Here is a 7,510-nt window from a genome sequence, read left to right as displayed (position 1 = left end):
AAAATATACCTTTTCTTTCATCTTTAAAGAAAGATGATTTGACTCTTACATTCACTTCTGAGGAACCCACAGAAACCACTGCTAGCTACAATTATATATATGTGTATATATATGTATATATACACACACACGCACGTACACACACACACACATACATACATGGTATCAATACATTTATGTATAACAAAAGTTCAAAGTCTACAGAAGTCTTTTATATCCTTTTAAAAATCCCCTTTTTCTTTTTTTAAAGTTTATTAACATATTTATTCCACAAGTGAGATAGAAAAAGAGAGACAGAGACAAAGATAGCACCCCCCAACAGGGTCTTCTTTCATTTTTATTTTTTGCTATAGGGCTTGTGTGCTCAACAGAGAAAGAAAGAAAGTGAGGAATCACACCCAGAGGAAATGACCACACCCCATTTTCCTCTCTTCTTGGAATTTTGGGCATGCAAGTACACGTGCCCAGTGTATTTTTCAAGCTGTCAGGTCCAGAACTTGAACTGCACACTTAGTCATGAGGGATGCAGCCACCTAACCACCATGCCACCTGACCAGCCTGCCAACAGGGTCTTGACATCACAATTCAAACCCCCCAGCATCAGCCAGCCCAGAACATGGGTACGTGTATGATCAGTATACTAAGGGACGTCTTCGGATGCAAACTTGGAACCCTTCCATGTGACTCCACCACCTGGAGCATCGTATTTTACCATTCAAACACCCTCTGGCCCCTCTAGATTCATTTTTCTAAGTTTAGAGTAACAAACTCACCTCTTTCAAATCCAAGACAAAAATATGTTTATATTGTACTTTATATTAAACCAATTAACTTTAACTAGTGTTAGTAGTGTTAGAGTTACTATCAGATGATGTGAAGACTGTTAACTAACTGAAAATACCTATCTAAGATCAGTTAGCTGGCTACATTTTAAAAAGAATTTCCTTGATACTTAGGTCTAGCAATCCCTAAGAAATAACATTAAGATCCTCTAAATAATACTCAGATATTTGTTTTCTAGAAACTAACTAGAGTATTACTTTGTATCCCATAACTAAACCCTTTGGTGAATAAACAACTTCTTGTTTGCATATGTGTGTATATGAAAGACTTTGAACATTGTGTTTTGTAAGGGAAAATAGGCATACAGAAGCACTTGAGGGAAAGTCCAGATTGTACAAAAGAAAAGAGATAGCAGGGTAAATTATTTGCATTAGTAAAACATCTGGCACATAGTAGGAACTATTTTTCTTTTTATTTCTTATATAAGTGTATGTGAAGGAAGAGTATCTTATTTCAAACTAAATAAATTGAATGAGAACAAAAGGCTTTCTTCTTTGATATTATCTGTTATTTATTTATTACCTGACACAACCCTTGCAAGTGCATTATTATATCATTTGATTTTGTAGCAAACCTTATGAGATGAGTAAGATTCGGCCAAATTTATAGAAAAAGAAACAATCAGAGAGATTATGCAGATGGTAAAATCACCTTGCTAGGAAGTGGCAAAGTTAGACTCAGACTTTGGTTTTGAATGCCAGTCCTGTGCCTTTCACTTTCCTTCAGGCCATACGGAAACCTACCTCTCACACCACATCTTTCATGGTAGTTTGTCAACCGAGTTTATGTTATAATAAAATATAACTTCCCTGCGTGATCCCTTGATCTTGAACTGTTGCAATGGATCAAGGTCTATTTGTTGCCAGAGTATAAATGGAGACAAATAATATACTTTGATCTTATTACACAAATCTGTTTCCAAACTTCAATTCCTGTTGCATCTATTTGCTAAATGACATCTAATTTTCAAGAGGCACAAAAACATTTTATTCTTTTTTTTTTTTTTTGATCAGCTAGAATGGCCAATAAGAAGCAACTGAATCATTATTTAATTTATACTTATAAATGTTATCACCAGGAAATTACTGAATGTGATGTTATCATTTCTGTAATTACAAAAGAAATACCATTCCACTGGAAGTTACCACAATATGAGAGTAATTGCAATACTATTACAGAATAGTTGCATGATATGGTTATTCTTGTCATTCAAACTATAAATTATGCACTAAACATAATGTAATTTATAATGAAAAACAACATGGCTTAAAGTAGCTACCAAACCCAAGTGAGCTCTGTGGTTGTTGCAAAGTAATTGCATAATTATTGAAGCCTCACAAACTTAGAAATTACAAAGTACTTATGAAAAGCATTACCACTAGAAGCTAAATGGAACTTAAAATAGTAACTAACCCAGTTTGGGTGATTTTTTTTTTTTTTTCATGCTAAATGGCAATCCCATTACTTTTTTCTGAGATAACATCTCACATTTTTAAACAAATGCTTCTAATTTTTCTTTACTAATACAATCTTAGACTGCCAGAGTTGGAAGAAAACATTAAAATCTATCCTGTACTTTAAACTGAGCTTCTTCTATAGCATTCCAGACAACTACTTATTGGGCATCATCTTGAACAAAGGCAGCCCCTTACTCTATAATAATGAATAAAGGTGAGTCAGTTAGGATTCTTTCGTTGCGTGGGATGGGAGATTCAACAATACTGATGTAAAGGAAGTAAGAAATTTACAGGCTCAGGTATTTAAAAAGCTCAAGGTTATTATCTCTGAACCTGGCTTGACCTAGGTGTTAAAATGCTGTTATAAGTATTAAATCTGCTTTTAAATATATGTTTGAGTTTCTGTGTTAGCGGCTAAGTTCTCAGATAAGTACTCCCTTGATAGTGGCAAGATGTATATCAGAAGATTCAGGTTCAACCTTGGTCATTCCAGGAGAGACAGAATTTCCTGACTGAGAGGTTCTATATCACAATGCCCTTCTCTGAACCAATCACTACATATAGTTGTTTCAGGTCTAAATTTGGTCATACGAAAATCTCTAGAGCCAGACGGTAGGGTCATTCCCAAAGGAATACTGCGGTACTGTTAATGAAAGAAGAAATAATGAATGTGGAACAGACGAACACAACAGATGTCCACAACAGGCAAGATTTATTATCCTGCCTGTAATAGAGCTACTTCCCTTCTTTTCCTTTCATAGTGAAGGACCTCTGGGAGATGAGTTCTGGTGAAAATAAACTGGATCCGGTCAACAAATTGGCCCAAGCTGGAAGTTGACATTCGTATTGTTGGCATTTACCAGGAATACAACCAGAGGGTAATGACAAGTTTACAGAAGCTCTTTATATTTTTCATCCAAAATGCAGTTACTCTGGACACAGTGTTCTTTAGCTTCAATCCACAGAGCATTGATTCACCAGCACTAGTCTTTCAAGAGTACTTAAATTTTTATTCTGTCTTTTTAAAATAGTAGCCATGCATGACTCAGCACCTCGGCTGACACCACTTACTGTCTGCAGAACACTTCGGTGAACCACAAAGCCCCACTATACATACTAATGATCTTAGAATCTCAAGGCCAGGGGATAAGAGGTATCTTATACGAATGAGGGATTAAATACATGGTGTCAGAGAAGCTGGCTACTCTCGCTCTCGGGTGTAGCAGCCATCCGTTACTCCTTCTGGCTGCCAAGCAACTAAACCTCATACCCAATAGGCAATTATCCATCTTAAGAGTTTTGGTGGGAGGCACAGACATCTGTTATCATGGAAGCTAAAAAGGATTCCAACTCACTTTTCTAGTCACACTTGCTGGTAGCATGTGGGCATGTGGCCTTGATTCCCCAAGGCAAATGCACTTACCCTGGTCTCTGATTAGGGGACGAACGATGCAAAGAAGTGGAGATTGAGAAGAATCTCTGCCGGTGCTCGAAAGATTCTCCAAGTGCAGCGTTAAGGGGATGGACTGCAATCCTGTTCTGATAACTTAATTATGATTTTACTTAAGTTATATAATAATTCTCACTCATAGTCTTTCTCTCTGTAAAATGGAGCTGATGTATCTACATCCCAACAGTGCAGCAAGGTAAAACATTAGCAGATCCTGGAACATAGTGAAATCTCAACACAGTGGTAGCCCCTGATCTCCCTTTTTACTTTTCTTGGTTTCTCTTACCCACAGTGTAGTATAATAAGATATTTTGAAAAAGACCACATTCACATAACTTTTATTATACCAGATAGTTCTGTTTTATTATTAGTTATTGTTAATCTTACTGAGGCTAATTGATAAATTAAACTTTAACCTGTTTATGTACGTATAGGAAAAAATCAATACTGAATATATGGAATTTGGTACTATTCAGACATCCACTGGGGGTCTTGAAACATATCCCCTATGGATAAGTGGGGACTACTGTCTGAGCTTTTAAAATGACTAAAGAATTTTTAGAAGGACTGTGGCATGGCTTCTGAGTTGCAAGAAGCATTTACTATCATAGAGAGATAAAAGAAAGGATTTATATTTAAAACTAAAATTCTGTCATCCAGAACACTTAATCCTTTTTTAATGATCTGATCTATTTGACTAAGTTTATTAGCAGTAGTAGCCTTAACAAAGGATGGAGGAAAGCTCAATGTGGAGAGAAGATAATATGTGTGTTTCTAAGTGTCTCCCTGTGGAGGAGAGAGCCCTCCACTAGCTTAGCATACAGTTTTATCACTAAATAATGTAAACAGTGGGGTCAATCCATAGCGCAGTGGTAGAATACAATGCTATGCAAGGCTGACCCACATGAGAGCGTTCTCTGTTCACATCTGGAGACCTTCCTGAGTACACTGGGCACATGCCGGGACTGCCCGAGCCTTCAAGACCTTGTTGGATGGCTACTTCTCTGTCTCTCAGTCTGTCTCTCTGTCTTACTCATGGAAGATATAAATAAATACATTTTTAAAAGAGAGAGATAATATAGATTAGTCCAGGAAAGGAAAAAATAATCTACACTGTTAGTCCCATCATTTATTCTTTAGCGTGTGTAATGAGTTCACTCAAACATCCATATACAAGTATAGAACAAAAGAGGAGAGGGGGCCGCACAGCCGAATACAGGGGAAAATAACACCACAACGGTGTCCGGGCCAGCCTTAGCTGGGAGTCGTGAATGTTCAGTCCTACTTTAGCCCTCCTAAAACTTGGTGATTGACTCCTGTTTTGCTTGTGGAATTTAACTGTGAAACCCAAAACGTATGTGCTTATTTTCCTTTTGGACTATAATTATAGCAGAAACTGCTCCCCAACTCTTGCAGGCATACACCCCCAATACTCATGCAACTGTACCAGAAATTGGAGATGACAGCCATGGTAGAAGCATTGGGAAGGAAAAGAGAGGGAAAAAAGCCCAGGTTACTAAGTTAATAACCAGAAGAAGATCTAAACAAGGGCAGCTCCCTTACAATCCCACATACTATTTCTTAAACAGAGTCATTCTGTGGTTTGTAATCAAGTGTCTGAATTCTGAATTTATAGGCCCCAGGATGGTAAGTGTGGTTATATGGTATTTAGCAATTTTGTGTGGTGGTGTGCTAAATATGGAAAAGTCAGAAAAGTATTTTGGTGCTTTTCCTTTGAATCTACTTTGAAAGTTGGGCTGGGTGACAGCTAAAAAACAAAAACAAAAACAAAACAAAACAAAAACCCAACCTGGCAAGGGCTTTCAAGTTTATCTGCTTTGGAGTTTTGTGTGTTTTCTTTGTTTACTTGTTTCAATTTTTGTTCTAATGTGCTAGCTGGGGAGAGACACAGAGAGAGAGACAGAGAATGTGAGAAATCATCCTCACCACCAGGTGGGATTACCATGACATGATTCATTCTTCTCCATTCTTCTCTTTGGATTTTGGGCACACATGCAGACATGCCTGGTGCAGTTTTCAGGCCACTGGGTCCAGGACTCACCAGGCAGTCAGCCATGTGGAATCCAGCCATCTTAACCTCTATGCCACCTGCTAGCCCTCTCTTTGGAGCTTTAATTTCATTTGAGGAATATTTCTTTTCTTCTTCTTTTTTTTTTTCTTTTTCTTTTTATAGTGAGAGATTTTTGCTAAAGGACGTAGGTGCTCTCCAGAGAGACAGAGAGACAGAAAGCGAGAAATCACCTCCCAGGGGACTGGCCATGCCACAACCTCTTCTCCTCCACTCTCAGGGACGCATGCACATGCACACAGCCTGAGTTTTAGGCCACCAAGTTCCGGACTCGAACCACAGTCAACTATGTGGGAGTCGAGCAACGTAACCATTATTCCATGTGCTGGTCTCCTTAAGGAATATTTTTTTAGAATATTATAAAATTAATTTCTTCCTTGTTGCTCATAAATTTGGGGTTCATTTTTCAAAATCTTGAGGTAACTAGTACATGCAGATGAATAAACTTCTGCTCATTGTAAGAAAAAAATATATATATGCCCTGATAGATACAATCTGCTCAAGGAAAAGTTCTGGGTAGGGGGTTAGCAGCATAAGTGGAGGGAGAGGCCAGAGGTGACATCTTTTCGTCATCTCTGAAAGTTTCTCACTAGGCAGGGCTTTGGGCTCTAAAACATTTCCTGGGGCCAGCAGCTAACATGGTGGTTAAGGTGCTAGACTCCCACATGGCCAGCTATATGGTTCAAGTCCTGGGCCCAGTGGCTTGAAAATCACACCAGGCACATGTGTGCAAGTGCTCAAAATCCTGAGAGGAGAATGAAGGAGACAGTACTGCAGCATGGCCATCCCTGCAGGGCTAACTTCTGAGTCCCCTCTCACTGTCTTTCTTTGATAAGCACACTCACTCTGGGGCAAAAAAAAAAAAAAGAAAAAAGTAAAGAAAACAAAAAAGTGTTTCCTCAAGTGTCTAGGTACAAGGACATGTAATGAAAAGAACCTGGAGTAACATAGTCTGAGATTCAAAGATTTGTTTTTGCCACTGAATGACACAAACTTTGAGAAAAAAAAAAAAGAATTCAGGAGCTTACAATGATCTTCTAGTCCTAAAGTTCAAGGGTAAAATAAGTGTAACATAAAATTAAAATAGTCACACTTTCTATACCAAATAACATACTTTCAGTGTCTGTGGTGGCCCAGAAATTCCAAAACCAGAGGCTGGCACGTGGAGTGGTAGTTAAGGGTGCTGGACTCCCACATCGCTGACCATGGTTCAAGTCCTGGACTTGACAGCTTGCTTTCTCACTTCCTTCTTTCTGTGTCTCTCTCTCTCTCATTCTGTCCCTCTTTGGTCAAATTGAAATAAATAAATAAATAAAGTTGAATTAAATAATTCTTTAAAAAAGAAAGTTAACTCCAAAACCAGTAATATTTTAAATTAGCTTTTAATTTAGTTTTAAAATCACACAAAACATTCAAGGTGTTTCTTCCAAGGTCAAACCTTATTTCTGCTTCCAAAGCACAAAGTACCCTGATCTTCCACTATTTTAACTTACTTAATTCTAAAAGTCTTCTAATCTTTAATACCCTGAATGCATCCTGAAAATATGAAGATCCATTACTGAGTACATTAAATCAATGAGCCTTAGTTGTTGGGTTTTTCTTTGTCTTATTTAAAGTTTTATTTCAGTCTATAAACACTGCTATTTGTTTGAACTGCTCACATAAACCCAT

Source organism: Tupaia chinensis, unplaced genomic scaffold (genome assembly GCF_000334495.1).
Source record: "Tupaia chinensis unplaced genomic scaffold, TupChi_1.0 Scaffold000688_1, whole genome shotgun sequence".
Lineage (NCBI taxonomy): Eukaryota > Metazoa > Chordata > Mammalia > Scandentia > Tupaiidae > Tupaia > Tupaia belangeri.
Note: the sequence above shows the minus strand (reverse complement) of the source record.